The sequence below is a fragment of the Myotis yumanensis genome, unplaced genomic scaffold (genome assembly GCF_028538775.1).
Source record: "Myotis yumanensis isolate MYYU_CA2020_CCGP unplaced genomic scaffold, mMyoYum1.0.hap1 SCAF_2, whole genome shotgun sequence".
In the NCBI taxonomy this organism is placed as follows: Eukaryota; Metazoa; Chordata; class Mammalia; order Chiroptera; family Vespertilionidae; genus Myotis; species Myotis yumanensis.
The window spans coordinates 217,025,013-217,043,790 of NW_027223753.1; the positions used below are offsets into that span (position 1 = coordinate 217,025,013).

Consider the following 18,778-nt stretch of genomic DNA (forward strand, 5'->3'; position numbering starts at 1 on the left):
AGTTACTATGAGCGGATTTAATGTCACTTTCTGGTTTTCTACTCTGTAAACATAAAGTTGACTTTTTAAATATTAACCTGGTTTTGAGTGGCACAGGAGACAGCAAGGCTGTGGGGAAAGGGAACACATGCTGCTCAGCTTCCCTGCCCAGCACCACAGACAAAACATGAACACAAACTGGTTTTCAGAACAGACAGTAACATAGGCCTGAATGACAGCTATCGAACAGAAAGTAAGTACTATTAACCCTGACAACATAAAGTAACACTGACAGGTAGGGAGATGGAATCAAGAAAGAACTGAAAGGAAAGAAGGTATGTGTAACGACTTATAATATCCAAAGTCAAGAAGGTACTTCCTTAGATTAATGAGACCAAAGTAAAAGAGATACATATTAATTTTGATTTATAGAGGTGACCAAGAACAGGAATAAAATAATTATAAATACAGGTGGGAGGGATGGTAGGAGCAAACAAAATCAACATTCAGGATAACAGGAAACCAACAGATAATGTCTTAAGTTCATAAATAAATGAAGTATAAACATCTTAGAGACACAGAGGTAAGTAAGCACCAAAAGAATTAAATAGCAAAAATAAACAAACATGAATATTAACCATGAAGCAGAATTAGAGGTGGGATGGGTGCAACAGATGAGGCTGCTTTAGGATAAATCTCTGTATTTTTTAAAAAACAACATGTATTACTTTGACTAAAAACCCAAACTAAAAAAGATGTTTAACTAGATAGCAAACCCAAAAAAGTAAAACTGAGTTAAATCTAAATTGTTGATAACTTGGTTCGAGTCTTAATGCAACTTTTTAAAGATTCTACAAACTGAAAAGGAATTTGATAAGTGAAAAAAAAGTCAACCTTTAACTAAAATCTTAGATCTGACATAGAAACTAAGCGATGGAGGAGGTAGAGCTCTTGTCTGGGACAGTGTCACACACACGGTTTAATATTTAGGAGCTGTGATGCCCGGGGCCCACCTCCCCGAACCTGAGGGATCCTCTGCTCTCACCAACAGAGCCCCTCACACAGTGCAACTGTGTGTCTGCTCTTGGTGGAACTGTTCATTACACCACGAGCTAATTCTCTGAGAAGACCAATAAAATGAACAAACTTCAGCAGTCTCACCAAGACAAGACGAGAAGAAAACGAATAAACAGCATTCCCATTTATCATACAAAATGTACTGCAATGACTCTTCTCTTAGAATAAAATGTCTTGACCTTTTTGAGACCCTGCTACCTACAATAAATCTCTGCTCCCTTTGGTGAACTCCCAAAAAGAGCCGTTCATATTCACAGCATGCCCACTGCTGTCTTCCTGACATCATGAGCCCACAACATCAGGCTTCTCCCTCCACGCCAGGAAAACCACTCTGAGGCTCGATGGCCTCCCCTCCGCCAATGGCAAACCACCAGTTTCTCTCACAGCATCCAGCAGGAGTCCAGATGAGTCATCCCCTCCCTGCATCCTTCCTTCACTTCGCTTCCAGGGTACCACAGTCCCAACATGCCATCGTACTGGCACCACCTACCAACTTTCTTGGGTGAATCCTCCTCCTCCTCCAAACCTCTAAATGCTGGAGAGCCCAGGGCTTAATCCTCAAATTTCTCCTCTCTTTTTTTTTTTAATCCTTACCTGAAGGGTATGTTTATTGATTTAAGAAAGAGAGACAGAGAAACATCATGTGAAAGAGAAACATCGATTGGTTGCCTTCGGTACACACCCTGACCGGAATTAAACCTGCAACCTAGGCATGTGCCATGACAGGGAATCGAACCCGCCACCTCTCGGTACACAGGACCACGCTCCAACCAAGCAAGCCATCTGCCAGGGCTCTCCTCCCCTTTGCACACACTCCCTGGGTGAACTCACCCCGGCCCACAGGAACATGCTCACTCCTGGGCTGCAGTACCTTCTCATCTACATTTGGTCCAACCAGGACTTCACGTAACCAATTGCACTCACATTACTACTTGTGTATCTCAAAGTCACCTCAGAGCTAACATATCCAAAAACCTTGGTTCCCCCACCTTTAGTCAGGATACATATCAAAATAGTAACAATGGTTACACCTAGGCAATTTTTGTTTATTTCTGCATTTAAATGCTTAACCATAAACACCCATTACTTTGTAACCAGAAAAATGTTAAAAATAAGCAGTAACTATAAACAAAAAAGGTGCCTTCATTAAAAATGCAGTTCACATTTATTTTTATTGTCCTGAATACTCTCAAGTTAATTACTATTTCCTCCCATTATCAGTAGATATTGGCTTGTCACTAGGTAGAAACATCATGGGTGCCTCTAAAATACAGCAGCCTCCACTGACACCTTCACAGTAATCACAAAAGAAAATTAAATTGTACATCAAGCTAAAATAGGACGGTGATCTGACTTGGAAAAAGAGAACCTGTTCAAGGAAAAGAAGGAGACAGGCCATCGAGTCAGATGCAGCCCTAGAAACAAGGGCAAGTGAGCACCTGAATAAGTAGGTGGCGCCCACCCTCATCTCACAAAGCCCTTTGAAGACAGTAAAGTGCTAGACAAATACACAGAATTATGAAATGCAAGAGAAAACCAAGTTTAGGTCGTGTTAGCACTATCAACAGGACAGCGTGGGCACGAGCAGGAGTACATGGATACAACTAAGGCTTTGCCAGTATTTCCAACTGCGACCTTCCGTAAAACACTGACTCCACACCCCTAAGAAAAGCACCACCACTTACTCTGAGGATGGGATGGTTTGGCACATTTCATAGCACCAAGCTTGGCACAAGATCAACGTTTTATCACTACTACTGCCATTATTAAGCAAGTGACCAAAATAAAACTTCATTTTATGCCCTGGCTGGTGTGACTCAGTTGGTTGAGTGTCGTCCCATGCACCGAAAGGTGGCAGGTTTGATCCCTGATCAGGGTGCATGTGAAAGAGGCAATCGTTGATGTTCCTCTCTCACATCAATGTTTCTCTCCCCCCCTCTTCCCCTCTCCCTTCCTGTCTCTAAAATTAATAAAAACTTTATTTTTTAAAAAGAAGAAAATTGCATTTTAAAAGGCTCTACAAACCCAAGAATTAAGTTACAAAATGCAGAGCTTCCTAAACTTCCTATATTATAAAAGGCTAATATGCAAATCGACCAAATGGCCAAACGACCGGTCGCTATGAGGTGCACAGACCACCAGGGGGAAGACACTCAATGCAGGAGCTGCACTCTGGTGGTCAGTGCACTCCCACAGGGGGAGCACCACTCAGCCAGAAGCTGGGCTTCCAGCTGGCGAGCACAGTGGTGGTGGGAGCCACGCCCTCCTCCATGGAAGCACGAAGGATGTCCGACTGTCAGTCAGACACCCCCCAAGGGCTCCCGGACTGCGAGAGGGTGCAGGCCAGGCTGAGGGGACCCCCCCACCCAGTGCACAAATTTCGTGCACCGGGCCTCTAGTTTTAAAATAAAAATTTAAAGATCTCAATAAGATAAAAAGAAAACTTTAAGACTCCACAATTCTGCTCAAGATAAATGCTAATTTCACAAGGCTAAAGATTTTCTAGTTAAAAGAGCACATTCAACCAGTCTGACCCACTTCCCCACTTGTCACAGATGAAGAAACTAAAGCCTTGAAGGGTCAGTAACTTCAAGGTTGAAACGGTTTTCTGCCCCCGGTCCACATATTCCATTTCAAGTATGTTCCATAATCTCTGTGTTGTGTGTGTTGTTGTGGGGGCGGGGGGGGGGGGGGGGGGGCGGAGATAAAAGTAAAGAGAGGTTGCTGAAACCGGTTTGGCTCAGTGGATAGAGCATCAGCCTGCGGACTGAGGGGTCCTAGGTTCGGTTCCGGTCAGGGGCATGTACCTGGGTTGCGGGCACATCCCCGGTGGGAGATGTGCAGGAGGCAGCTGATCGATGTTTCTCTCTCATCAATGTTTCTGACTCTCTATCTCTCTCCCTTCCTCTCTGCAAAAAATTAATAAAATATTTTTTAAAAAAAGTAAAGAGAGGTGGAAGAACAAGGAATAAGATGGAAATGCCTCAAGTATCCCCCTTTGTGTTAGGCAGATTAAAATGGCATTTAAGAAATACCAAATTTCCCCTTATTACTCAATATCTGGTTAACTAATTTGTTATTAACACTTCTTGGGTTACATAAACAATCTCACAAAGTGCCAAGAGGAACCTGACACTGTACTATGCTGAACTTATATCCAATTCTATAGTTATACCCAACTACATAGGGAAAATTCGAGGAAAGTATGCTCGATATTTCACTAAAAGTTACTTTCAATCCAGAGCATTAGTGTCCATGCCCTACATTTAAATTAAAATATTAAAGATTCTTCATATATCCTTTTGTTTTCAAACTGTAAAAATTATAACCATAATCCAAATTATTTATTTCTGATTGCCCAGAGAAAGTGGAAGCCCTAGAACAGAATGGAGTCAGCCCTAAGAGCTGACACATATGCAAAGTAACTGAAAAACACCCTTCAAATGCCCAACCATTCCTTACACACCACCTCGCTCCAACTCATAATAAATTTGGGTCATAAAACAAGGATGAAGAGTAAAAAAAGTTCACATAAAGCTAGGGAAGAGGTGTGGAACAGAGTCACCCACACAGCCCTCCAAAGGAACAAATCCTACTGAGACCTTGATTTGGTACCTCTGACCTCCAGAGTTTATACAGACAATAAATTCTTACTGTTTCAGCCACTCAAAAAAAAAATTAAGTAACATTTTAATTAAATAAGGTAGCAGTTACAGTAAGCAATTAAAAGACTGCATGAATCACAGAATTGAAACGTTTTTATTTAGGTAGAAGTATTGTTTTAAAAAACCTAGCCCAGGAGTCCATGACAGTACCACAGAGCTACAGTATCCCAACATCCACAGCTAAACCTAAAATGCTAAAGTCCAGTTTCTCTATTTATGGTAACTTGGGAGTCAAACTGCCATCTCCAAAACGTAGACTTTCCAGCTAAGCTCTCAATGGCTACTTTCCAAAATATAATCATCCCAAGATTTAGTCAAATAATAATGCAAGGTCTGTTAAAAGTAAAAGGTGAAATACTCCTTGGTTCAGACATTATTTGAGGAACTGAATAGGTAAATACTGTCTTTATTTGAGACAAAAAATATTTTGGCCATATTACAAGTCTTTTCTAAGACTTGGGTCCCACAGAATCCTCCCCATCCAGTCAATGAACCCAGCACTCTATTCAGGTGAGAGCCACAGCCATCACAGGTGGGCATGCCTGCAGGTTAAGAGCGCGCAGGTCACCTGGTATATACACAATGAGAGGTGGCAAGACAGCATCTATTCTCCTTACCCTGAAAGCATTCAGAGAAGGCAAAGAACTTTAGGACGGCTTAGAGTACTGAAAGAATTATATTCTTTCCATATGTAATTGCTTGGACAGAAAGAGGATTTTTAATTTTTAAACAATCTATACTAATAAAAGGATAATATGCTAATTAGACCAGGTCAATCTGGAAGATGTCCAACTTCCTTCAGGACAAAGCCATGGTGGCGGGGGCCGAGGCAGAGGCGGTTAGGGGTGATCAGGCTGGCACAGGGGCGCAAGCAGTTAGGGGCGCAATCAGGCCGACAGGGGAGGGCAGTTGGGGGCGATCAGGCCAGCAGGGAAGCAGTTAGGCAGCGATCAGGCAGGCAGGCAGGCAGGCAAGTGGTTAGGAGCCAGCAGTCCCAGATTGTGAGAGGAATGTCCCAGATTGGAGAGGGTGCAGGCTGGGCTGAGGGATACCCTTCCCATGCACAAATTTCATGCACCAGGCCACTAGTCCTATATAATAAAGAGGTAATATGCAAATTGATCGTCACTCCAACACACACGATAGCGGCCCCCATGTGGACACAAGGTGGCCAGCAGGGGAGGACAGTTGGGAGGGACCAGGCCTCCAAGGGAGGGCAGTTAGGGGCAATCAGGCTGGCAGGGGAGCAGTTAGGGGGTGATCAGGCTGGCAGGCAGAAGCGGTTAAGGGCAATCAGGCAGGCGAGTGGTTGGAGCCAGCAGTCCGGGATTGTGAGAGGGATGTCTGACTGCCCCCGGTGGGATCAGGCCTAAACGGGCAGTGGGACATCCCTCAAGGGGTCCCAGATTGGAGAGGGTGCAGGCTGGGCTGAGGGACACACATACACACACACACACACACACATGCATGAATTTTGTGCACCAGGCCTCTAGTTTTTAAATAAAACATTTGATTGATGTGATTGTAAAAGTATTACTTGGTCATTGTAGAAAGTGTGATCAGGTAGGCAGCATATTCTGCACTGGGCAGTGTGTGTGTGGGCAGTGGTGGGCCAGCAGCAGGCAGGGAAGACCCACTGGCCCAGCACTGCTCACCCTCATCCTAGCCCCACCCTGACTGTGCTCACAAACCCACTCTCTACCTGAGGCATGTGTTTCTGGGGAAGACTCCTGTCCCAGCTCAAATGAATCGTGATCCATTCCAGGGAATCCCAGTGGTGCCTGGCCCCTGGGACTCTGCTCCTGGCTGATGTGCAGTGTTGGCCCAGGAACCTCCAAGGAGGGGCCAGGGTGCATCTACTACGCAGCTTCTGGGATAGGTTTCGCACGGATAAAGACAGGACAGCCCAGGAAAAAGTCTTCTTCCAAGAAACTTAGTCATAGTTACTGCCGACACCTGAACGTGTGGCCAACATCTTGCAATCACAAGACAAAGAAAGACAAATCTACATCTTCAACCTCTTCCCACTGACCTTATTTTTAAATACATACACCGACACACAACCGTTCTGACCCAACCTCCCCCTACTAACATCCATCCCTCTATTCTTCTTCATTGCTAAGCTTCTCAAAAGAGTTGTCAAAACAAGCTGTTTCCTCACTAACCTATTCATTCATCACTGACATTCCTACTGCTTTCCTGGTTTCCCAAACCTAGGCTTCCCACCTCCTGAGGTTCCAAGGCTCACTTCACAGGCTGCCCTTGCACAAGTAACAGGCAACCGTGTCGGCTTGCTTGTCTACTGGACGAGGCCTCCCGAAAGTCCAGGATTGCCAGTATCTGCCAAAGTTCCTGGCACATTTGCTTCCTAAAGCAGATACTGGCAATCCATATAGCAAATGTAAACCGGATAGCAAGCATGTAAGCACATCACCAACGTCGAAAGAAAGTCAGCAACCCCACCACCCGCACACACCAGAGCTGGACGTGCTTGTGTGCGAGGCTGAGGAGGGCAGTGGCACAAAGAGGAGACTGAAGTGCCTTCACCTTAAAGACCATTCTTCTTTACTTTCCCGGATTAGGGAGCTGCTCCAAGCCCCGTCAGCAGGGGGGAGGGCCTCCCACACTGAGGTCTGTGGGGCAACGGCAGGGAGGGGCTGGTGTCCGGCCTGCCCCACAGAGGAGGTGGTCCAGGCTCCTGAGGTCAGAAACAAGCAGCTAGGCCAATGGCAACAGGCATGCCCTCAGAGACAAAACACCTTTTCAAAACAAAAAGAACTATATCTGGAGTTTTAACAGTGTCTGTGACAGTCCTTTACCTCCAAGAGCCCACTGAGTAGGCAAAACGACAGTAACTACAGCTCATCCCTAACTGGCGTTTACTTTGGGTTCTCCGGGTGACAGACGGGAATGGAGGCTTGCAACCCTCGTCATCCGGGAAAAATGCTTTTCTACTTCAAGTCTTTACTAATTGGGGAAAAGGTGATTAAAAGGGCCAATGGCTTTTTTTCCCTTACTTCTCTTTCTAATTTAACTGAAAAATTCTGTCTTGAGGAGAGCCCTGAGCCATTCTTGGAATACTTCTCAGAAACACAGAGTAAATAAGGAGACCTTAGGTATCTTGAGAATGAGAAGTGTGCTAGGCCAAGATTTGATAGGCACTTGACATTTTTAAAATAATACTTAAGTGCAAAATACACACTAATGAAATTACGATCTTACCAAAAAAAGACTTACTACAGAATGACAACCAAAAGTTACAATCATATAAATGTATTAAAAGAGTAATAGATCGTTTAAAGCTACACTTTCTAACAAATTCTCCATGGAGATGGATGTTTCGGAGAATTCCTTCGCTACTTTTCCTGGCTCTCAAAGCAGGTGGCACACTTCCGAGGAGGAACGCGGCACAAGGATATGAGGATACCAGGGGTCTCCCCACTTCCTAAGTTCACCTCCTTAAGCCACAACATCTACGCTGGGATCCGAGAGGATGAAGACAAGTCAGTAAAAAGAAGAATCCATGAGAAAAAGGAGAGGGGAGCAAGGCATTTCCCTTACTCAACTAGTCGGTCTATGACCTTGCAGGTGGATATTGAATAAATTAGCCCTATGTGAAACACTTTTTAGTGTAATTCCACTGTAATGGGGGATAGGGAAGTAAAACTGTCCACTATAACTGATCCAATCTAAGAAATGACAAACAAAAAGTGAAAATAACTTTACCAAATAGAAGCTGGGACTAATTTTATTACAAAAATATTCTTTTGAATAATGAGTTTTCAAGGAAATTAAGAAAATGATGTAAAGTTATGCTTTAAGGGAACATGATTTGCACAGCTTTCGCTGTAGTCAGGTAACACTTTGTAAACTGGCCAGGCCTGAGAGAGGAGCCAGCAGCCCACCAAGTCTGCCGCACGCCCACTGCCATCCTATCCAGTCAGTAACAAGGTACTGGCAACACGAGGTCTTTGCTCCTTTTGTTTGTTTAGGGGCAACTTTTATTATCCTACTAGAAGCCCGGTGCACAACATTCGTGCACTGGGGGAAGGGGGTACCTCAGCCCAGCCTGTGCCCTCTCGAAGCAGTTCGGAAGCCCTTGGGAAATGTCCGATGACAGCTTCGGCCCCTCCCTGCCTAAGCCGGCAGTAGGACATCCTCAGTGCTACTTCGGAGGCAGGAGAGGCTCCCGCCACCACCACTGTGCTCACCAGCCATCAGCCCAGCTTCTGGCTGAGTGGCACTCCCCCTGTGGGAGCACACCGACCACCAGGGGGCAGCTCCTGCATTGAGCGCCTGCCCCCTGGGGGTCAGTGCACCTCATAGTGACCGATCATTCCACTGTTCGGTCAATTTGCATATTACCCTTTTATTATATAGGATTCATGTTCTCTAAACTATCCCTGATTTTGTACAAAACAAGGGCCAGTTCTAGAGGAATGATAATAGTAAAGGAAAACTATTACATGCATCAGAGGTTTAACACCTAGACAATCCAAATGATATTCAGTTCAATTCAATTCCAGATCAATTATAGGTAAAGAAAAAAAAAAGCCACAAGGCAAATTTTCTTTCTATCTCAGGAGATGAACCAAAAGAATGATTTAAGTCCAGCTGCTTCCTCAATATTTACACCAACAATGAAAACAGAAAGCAGAATTCTAAATGATTAATAGTTTCAACTTGGTAACCATTTAACACAGCTTAATAGATACAGCACATAATGTGTCTCACTTTTAAAAATGCCCAAGTTTCAAAACCACAGAACTAAAATGAATCTATATTGTACAACCAGCACAGCAACCAACAGTTTTCTGAACAAACCCAGCCAAGGCACCCCAACGCTCCACAGGAGATCAACCAGAACACGTCTCCCCAACCTTTCTCAGTGACTAACAGGTGCAAGAAGCCATAGCTAAACGACCACTGTGTGTCATGGATAACTTTTCTCTATTAGCATAGGCATGTCATTGAAAGAAAACAGAATACTCAGAAGTAACTGGCAGGTAAATTTACATTCCAAATGTTCCCAGCAAACTGCCCAGGAAAGAGAAGCAAGAAATGAGTTCTGTCCTATGCGACTGAGCAGGAGGGAGTGGACAGGCTACTGAACCTGCCAACCACAATGTCCTTAACCTCAACGTGGAGAAGAGACCAGATGCAGATCAAAGTGCCTCTATTTCCTCAACAGCCAACTCCAAGTCGCTGGCCGGGCTGCCTGGAGTACCTCCGGCGGCTGCTGGACTCCTGGCCCTGGGCAGTGGGGGTCTGACCTATCAGCACGTTCCCAGGAGCTGGTGCTCCAGCAGCAGAGACTGGGGCTCACCCACGTGCTCGCCTCCACCTCCCTCCTAATCTGTGGCTGTAACTCAGCACGAGGAGGCTGCCAAGCCTGGCTGTGCAACCAAGCACTTCCCTGATTTTGAAGACAGATAACAACACCTAACATGTATGGATATTCAACCACTTAACACATATTAATGCATTTAATTTGCAAATATCTGTGCTATAGGTTGTATTACCATCATCCCCATTTGACAGATGGGAAATGGAGGCACAACTAAATGCAGTAACTTCCCAAGGCTCCAAAGCCAGTAACCGCCCTCTGGCAGGCTGGCTCCAGACCCACTCTTAGCCCCTGTGCTTCCTGCATTTCTGCCCAGGGTTCAGGCAAGCCCGACCAGTTCTGTTCATGCTAAGCACTGAGGAGGCCCCAAGCCCCGGTTTCATGCGGGTGAAAGTCTATATTTTATCTGCAGTCCTGAAATATTTACTCTCCAAAGGTCGTGGATTTGGCAAATAGTGCTCAAATTATCGTATCTTGGGCCCCAGTAGATTACCTTATGTGGCATATGTTTTTAATCAAAATAATTTCATAAATCATCAATTCCACCACATAAAATACACCCTCCACTTAGTAGGACCCTCAGGAAATGCAGGTTTGAGAGCTGAAGCAGTTCTCCCCTTCACAGAGCGTCCTCTTCACCCCAGCCTGCCGGCCAGGTCCATTTTCTGAGTCAAGCACTTTTTCTAAGGAGGGAAATGCCACTTGCCAAGTGACCTGCTAAATATGTGGTCTTATTAATCACTGTTAAAGGAGTGTGCACGTGGCCCCACAAACGCAGGTTTACGAGGAGTCACAGGTACAGGTCATCTTTTTAAATTTTTATCTAAATCGCACTCCAATGCACAGACTGTCTTCAGGTGATCCCACCGGATCCTGTCACATGTACCACACTTCAGGTCACATACACGAAACCAACCCCTGGCTTGTCTCCAAATTCAAACCTCCTGGTATCAGATGTAATGGGCAGATCTGTCTTTTTTTATTTCCTTTCCCCTATGTCAACAATGTAATAAGAAATTTACGCTCACGCTTCTAATCTTTAAAATATAAGAAGAACAGAACTGCACTGGAAATAAAAATTAAATGAAGATTAAGAACATTTTGAAAGAATCCGGAAAACAGGTGTGTGGTGATTTTAAAGAAAGTCCTCCAGGTGGTGAATGTTTGGGTTAACAGTAAACCCTTCATGTCCCCAAAGGAAAAAGTGGGCCGAGCACCCACACTCCCTGCGTGTCTTCTGTTCATCTGTGTCCTGAAGTTAATGTTTCTTCTCCTACAGAAAAGCATCATTTTAATGTCAAAGTCTTCCTATTTTCTTCCAAATCAATCATCTGCAGCTCACCTTAGACACCGAAAATAAAACATCATGATTTCTCATCTCCTCTGGTCCCAAACTCGGAACAACACGAGGAAAGGGCTGTCGTCGTCTCGAACACAAACGTGTTCAGTGACCCGCCACCAAAGGCTTAGTCAGCTCTGGCCGCGGGTCAGGGCCGAGCCGCTCGCACTGGCAGTTCCTGCACCTGGTCGCCTGGGAAGACACCGCGTGGCGGAGAGAAGGCGCGGGTGAGGGCCTGCCGCCCCGCACGGCCCCGCACGGCCCCGCCACGGGACCCACCAGGGCCGCAGGCACGGCCCCGCACAGCCCCGCACCGCCCCGCACGGCCCGGCACGGGACCCACCAGGGCCGCAGGCACCGCCCCGCACAGCCCCGCACGGCCCCGCACGGCCCGGCACGGGACCCACCAGGGCCGCAGGCACCGCCCCGCACAGCCCCGCACGGCCCCGCACGGCCCGGCACGGGACCCACCAGGGCCGCAGGCACCGCCCCGCACGGCCCCGCACGGGACCCACCAGGGCCGCAGGCACCGCCCCGCACGGCCCCGCACGGGACCCACCAGGGCCGCAGGCACAGCCCCGCACAGCCCCGCGCACCAGGAGGAAGTCCTGCTCATCAACCAACCTTTAGGAAGAACACGAGTTCGCTTTTCGAAGTGCAGACGCCACACAACAACGAAACCACAAAAAGGAAACAACAACCAGGTCCACGCGCGGGGACCACGCTGTGCCGCTCGGCCGTCGGAGGCCCCGCTGCCCACGGGCCCTCGGCGGGATGGCTGGGGCCGGGGCCGGGCTGAGTGGCTGCACCCGCTTCGCCCGGTGACCCGCCCCGGCACCCCGGCCGGCCCCGGCAGCCGGCACCCCTCCGAGGGGCGGCACGTGACGAGCACCCGCAGCAGCTGCTCCCGGTTCCCTCCGGGCTGGGACCCATGACTCAGCGGCCCGGCTGTGCCAGGACCCGGCCCACCTGGTGACCCTCCGGCCCCGCGCCCGGCCAGCCCGGACTCCGCCGGGGGCGCGAGCAGCACCAGCGCGGCCGTCCCCGTCCCCCGGCTCAGACTCCGTCCCAGCACCGCGCCGCCCGAGGGCCCGGACGGAAGGCGCCCCGGGGTCAGCGCGGTACCGGCCCCTCTGCCGGGCCGGCGTCCCTGACGCAGCCGGTCCCTGCCCCGGTCCCTGCCCCGCGCCTGCCGCCCCTTGGCCCGCGCGCCCTTCCCCGCGGCCCGCGCCCCCCGCCGCCGCACCGCCCGGCCGAGCCCTCCCGGAGACCCGTGCGTGCCCCCGGGGCGGCGGTGCCGGAGGGGCAGGAGGACCGCGCGGAGCCGGGCGGGCTGGGGCGGGACCAGGGGCCGGCGGGCGGGCTGAGCAGAGGCCCCGGACCGGGGCCCGGCACGAACCCCCGACCCGCCCGAGGCAGGACGGCACGGCCGGTCCACAGAGGGCCGGCGGGTCCCCCTTCCGGCGGACGCGGCCACTTCCAGGAGCCGGGCCGCCGCCGCCCCCGCCCCGCCCCGCAGCCAGCCGCCCGCACAGGCCCGCAGCCCGCACCGCGGACGCCGGAACCCTCCGGGGAAGGGCGTGGGGCGACCAGGCCACTCACCGGAGCCGAGACGCGGCGCGGCCCGACTGCCGGCAGCGAGCGAGCTGGACGGACGGACGGACGGCGGGCGGGCAGCGGTCAGGTGACTCACCGCCTCCCCGCGGCCGGCCGCTCGCTCGCCTCCTTTCTCCTCAGCAGCCGCCGCCGCCTCCGGGCGCCGAGGCCACGCCCCCTCTCGAGGTCCCACCCCCTTGGCCCTCCTCGCGATACCCGGCCCGCCCTTCCCGGGGCGCCGAGGCCCCGCCCCCAGGCCCGCCTCGCGATGTTTCGCACCGCCCTCGCTGGAGGCCCCGCCCCCAAGCCCGCCTCGCGATGTTTCGCACCGCCCTCGCTGGAGGCCCCGCCCCCCAAGTCCGCCTCGCGAGGCCCCGCCCCGCAGCCCGGCAGTCCCGAGTCCCGCGCGGCTGAAGGTGCTTCGGTTGCTGCGTCCGCGCCGCCTGAAGCCCCGCTGGGAGCGCGGAGGGGGCGCGCGGGCAGGCGAGGGGCGGGGCTCGGGAGGCGGCGACGGGGTGCGCTCGGCCAGGTGTTGGGGGCGGAGAGGAGGAGGCCGACGGGCCCTGACGCTCATGATGCCCGGCTTCCCCAAATGAGCAAAGCCCCCCTCTTCACCCCCACCCCGAGAGCCCGGACTCCCGCGGTCAGAGCGGCGGGACGGGCGGGGACCCGTGGTCACCAGCTTCTTGGGTCGCCGGCCCGAGCCGGTCGGCAGGTGGGCAGCGCCCAGGTAAGCTGGGAACTGCAGCTCCCGGCGGCGGGAGAGCGCCTCGTGCACCTACAGCCCAGACAGACAGCACCCGGACCCAGACAGACAGCACCCAGACCCAGACAGACAGCACCCAGACCCAGACAGACAGCACCCAGACCCAGACAGACAGCACCCGGACCCAGACAGACAGCACCCAGACCCAGGCAGACAGCACCCGGACCCAGACAGACAGCACCCAGACCCAGACAGACAGCACCCGGACCCAGACAGACAGCACCCGGACCCAGACAGACAGCACCCAGACCCAGACAGACAGCACCCAGACCCAGGCAGCACCCGGACCCAGACAGCACCCGGACCCAGACAGACAGCACCCGGACCCAGGCAGCACCCGGACCCAGACAGCACCCGGACCCAGACAGACAGCACCCGGACCCAGGCAGCACCCGGACCCAGACAGCACCCGGACCCAGACAGACAGCACCCGGACCCAGGCAGCACCCGGACCCAGACAGACAGCACCCGGACCCAGACAGACAGCACCCGGACCCAGACAGACAGCACCCTGGACCCAGACAGACAGCACCCGGACCCAGACAGACAGCACCCTGGACCCAGACAGACAGCACCCAGACCCAGACAGACAGCACCCAGACCCAGACAGACAGCACCCAGACCCAGGCAGCGCCCGGACCCAGACAGCACCCGGACCCAGACAGACAGCACCCGGACCCAGGCAGCACCCGGACCCAGACAGCACCCGGACCCAGACAGACAGCACCCGGACCCAGGCAGCACCCGGACCCAGACAGCACCCGGACCCAGACAGACAGCACCCGGACCCAGGCAGCACCCGGACCCAGACAGACAGCACCCGGACCCAGGCAGCACCCGGACCCAGACAGCACCCGGACCCAGACAGACAGCACCCGGACCCAGGCAGCACCCGGACCCAGACAGCACCCGGACCCAGACAGACAGCACCCGGACCCAGGCAGCACCCGGACCCAGACAGCACCCGGACCCAGACAGACAGCACCCGGACCCAGGCAGCACCCGGACCCAGACAGCACCCGGACCCAGACAGACAGCACCCGGACCCAGGCAGCACCCGGACCCAGACAGCACCCGGACCCAGACAGACAGCACCCGGACCCAGGCAGCACCCGGACCCAGACAGCACCCGGACCCAGACAGACAGCACCCGGACCCAGGCAGCACCCGGACCCAGACAGCACCCGGACCCAGACAGCACCCGGACCCAGGCAGCACCCGGACCCAGACAGCACCCCGGACCCAGACAGCACCTGGACCCAGACAGCACCCCGGACCCAGACAGACAGCACCTGGACCCAGACAGACAGCACCCAGACACAGACAGCATCCCGGACCCAGACAGACAGCACCCAGACCCAGACATCACCCCGGACCCAGACAGCATCCCGGACCCAGACAGACAGCACCCAGACCCAGACAGCATCCCGGACCCAGACAGACAGAACCCAGACCCAGACAGACAGCACCCAGACCCAGACAGCATCCCGGACCCAGACAGACAGCACCCAGACCCAGACAGCACCCCGGACCCAGACAGCACCTGGACCCAGACAGCACCCCGGACCCAGACAGACAGCACCTGGACCCAGACAGACAGCACCCAGACACAGACAGCATCCCGGACCCAGACAGACAGCACCCAGACCCAGACATCACCCCGGACCCAGACAGCATCCCGGACCCAGACAGACAGCACCCAGACCCAGACAGCATCCCGGACCCAGACAGACAGAACCCAGACCCAGACAGACAGCACCCAGACCCAGACAGCATCCCGGACCCAGACAGACAGCACCCGGACCCAGACAGCACCCGGACCCAGGCAGCACCCAGGACCCAAACAGCACCCGGACCCAGGCAGCACCCAGGACCCAAACAGCACCCGGACCCAGGCAGCACCCAGGGCCCAGGCAGCACCCAGCAGCCCCTCCGTCTCACCGAGACCCAGGTGTGCCCTGGCGCTGTGGCCACCAGGAAAGCCCAGCCTAGTTCTGCTCAGGCCTTTGTTTCTGCTTCTTATGCTTGTCTTTATCCAGCATCAGTTTTATTTATTTTATTTTAAATGTATGATTTATTGTTGATAGTTTTACCGATCTCTCCCATTCCCCCCTTAGCCCCTACCCCACTCCCAGCCCCAGGTCTTCACTACCCTGTCACCCCTCAGTTTTAAAGTTGAGCTGCAGAGGCGCCCAGTGGCTCGGGATGTGAAGTGGTGTCTCTGCGAGGAGATGCGTGCAAAGCGGCAAAGCCTGTGCGGACCCCACGCCACCACCTGATGTCACCACCCTGCGGCCCCCAGGACTTTTCAGAAGGATTTTGCCTTCAGCTGGGGAGTTCAGGGGGAGAGAGAGAAGAGAGGCAGCCCAAGGCGGGGAACGTTTCAAAAACCCCTTGAAGCCTGCGGCGGCCTATAGGTTACCCCAAGTCTGTCCCTCTTCCATCTGGGAGGGGAGTTCGATTTCCAGGCCATTGGATCAGGGACCCTGTAACTGCATGGACCACGGAACACCCAGGAGGGGTGCTGGGGCAGGTCTTAAGGAGAACTGGCATCTTCTACTTCTTTCCCCAAAGGATCTCTCTGGGACACCCTCTCAACAGGCCACCTCCCCACCCCCTGTGTGAGAAGCCAGCAGGGAACCCTGTCCTCTCCCCCAGCAGCCAGCCAAAGCCGGCATCAGGTGTGTGCGAGCCGCCTTCCTTTCGTGGCCCAGCCAAGCTCACGTGACTCCAGCCCCAGCCAGAAGAGCCCCCAGCCCAGCCCGTCAACTCACAGAATCATCCACACTAATAAAAGAGAAACATGCAAATTGGTGTCACTCCACTACGCCCACCAGCCAATCAGAGCGACTGTGCAAATTAATCCAACAAAGATAGCAGTTAATTTGCATACGCAGGCGCGGAGCGAAGACTGAAGGCTCCAGCAGCAGTGAAGACTGAAGACTGAAGAGGCTTGGCTTCTCCGCTGCGGCCGGACCAAAGGCCTGGGTCCCGGATGCCAGAGGAAAACCAGTGCCGGCAGCCAGGGGAAGGAAGGCCTATTGCGCGAATCTCTTCATGCAACGGTCCTCTAGTGAGACAATAAAATGATTGTGGCCCTCGCCGCTTTGGCTCAGTGGTAGAGCGTTGGTCTGCAGGCTGAAGGGTCCTGGGTTCGATTCCGGTCAAGGGCATGTTCCTCGGTTGCAGGTTCCTGGCCCTGGTCGGGGTGCACGCAGAGGCAACCAATCAATGTGCCTCTCTCACATCAATGTTTCTCTCTCTCTCTGTCTCTCCTCCCTTCTTCCACTCTCTCTCTAAAAATCAATGGAACAATATCCTCAGGTGAGGATTAAATAATAATAATAAACTGATTGTTGTTTTAAGCCACTAAGTTTTGGGGTGTTTTGGTTAAAGAAAATATCTGATGATGGGATAGAGCTTGAAAATGCAGTTAAATTTGTAAGAAGAACCACGAGGATCAGGGCTTAGAGGAAAGGTCAGATAAATAAAGCAGAAATCATGTCAAAGGGACTTTCATTTTAAACCTGTGTCCACCCCCTTGGTCAGAGATGACCCTGAGAGGGTCCCCCATTCAGCTGCATGTATTTATCTATATACTGAAGTCGGGGAATGGCTCTTCTCTCAGAAGCCAGTGCTGGAAATTGGACTTTATATCGCTACACGGACACGTACCTGTGCATGCGCAGATCTCGTAATGAGTGCTTGGCGATAGCAAGTGAGACCGTCAGACTTGGGGTGCAGCCTGAGTGCTCGGCACCTGGTGGGGGCGGTGGGAGGGGGTGGGAGCCAGAACACGGACAGGTGCACAGAGCCCCCCGAAGCGTCCTGACGCCGCGGGGGGTTCCCAGCTGGTTGGTGCACGTGCTCACTGTCCAGCGGTGACGGTCGTGCTTGGTGCCGAGTCAGACACAGTCGTCTTCAGCCACAGTCACGTCTGCAAAGCACGAAACCCCACCGGGCGCTCTGCTCCGCGCCCTTGCTGAGGCTTCCATCCAGGACTGCGCCTGCAGCTCTCCATCTTTAAAATGCGTGCAAGGGCCAGACTCTACAAATCACGTATTCCTTTATGAAAGCATTCTCGCCGGCCAGCGTGGCTCAGTGGTTGAGTGTCAACCTATGAACCAGGAGGTCACGGTTCAATTCCCAGTCAGGGCACATGCCTGGGTTGCGGGCTCAATTCCCAGTAGGGGGGCGTGCAGGAGGCATCGGATCCATGATTCTCTCTCATCGTTGATGTTTCTCTCTCTTCCTCTCCCTTCCTCTCTGCAATCGATAAAAATATATTTTGAAAAAAGCATCCTCAAAATGCCTTTCCAGGCCCTAGCCGACTTGGCTCAGTGGATAGAGCATCAGCCTGCAGACTGTGGGGTCCCAGGTTCGATTCCGGCCAAGGGCACATGCTTGGGTTACGGGCTCGATCCCCAGTAGGGGGCGTGCAGGAGACAACCGATCAATGATTCTCTCTCATCATTGATGTTTCCATCTCTCTCTGCTCCCTTCCTCTCTGAAATCAATAAAGAAATATATATATATATATAAATGCCTTTCCAGGGCAGTGGCACAGTGCATAGAGGTGCCATATTTTGGCTCAGATTTGCTCCCCCTCTGGCACCTCTCGCCTCACTCGCCTGCAGCAAGGTTCTCAGCGGAGGCTGCCCCCCAGGAGACACTGGCATTGATATGGGGGTGCACTGGTATCCAGTGGGTAGAGACGCTGCTGAACATCCTACCATGCACAGGACGCCCCCACAGATAAAACCTGTGAATGAAGACACGGATTTCCCATTCACAGCACAGAACCCCTGGGTGGGCCCACAGTGTCAATAGTGCCAAGGGTGGGAGACCCTGACCTAGGGGTCCTTGTGCTCTGATGTGGGAAGTGTGTTCATAAACTAAAAGAAGGAGTAAGAGGAGATGCAGTGGAGCCAGGACGAAGCTAAAGAGACTTATCACCAAATACGGATCCTCAGCCAAGAGGGGCTGCAGGCTGAGCTGTAGGCTCCCAG

At 52.6% G+C, this 18,778-nt stretch overlaps 1 protein-coding gene across 2 annotated transcripts in view; it reads right to left on the reverse strand.

Annotated features, from left to right (window-relative positions):
* The window catches only part of BACH1 (BTB domain and CNC homolog 1), a 44,633-nt gene extending 31,482 nt beyond the window's left edge, over nt 1-13,151 (reverse strand). Inside the window, exon 1 of one of the 2 annotated variants that reach the window (XM_070407301.1) lies at nt 13,010-13,151. The gene's annotated coding sequence lies outside the window, so the exon portion shown is untranslated. Of the gene's footprint in view, nt 1-11,410; nt 11,522-13,009 lie in introns of those variants that run through there. The other variant, XM_070407302.1, reaches the window with a different exon arrangement.
* Nucleotides 13,152-18,778: the final 5,627 nt, after the last annotated feature.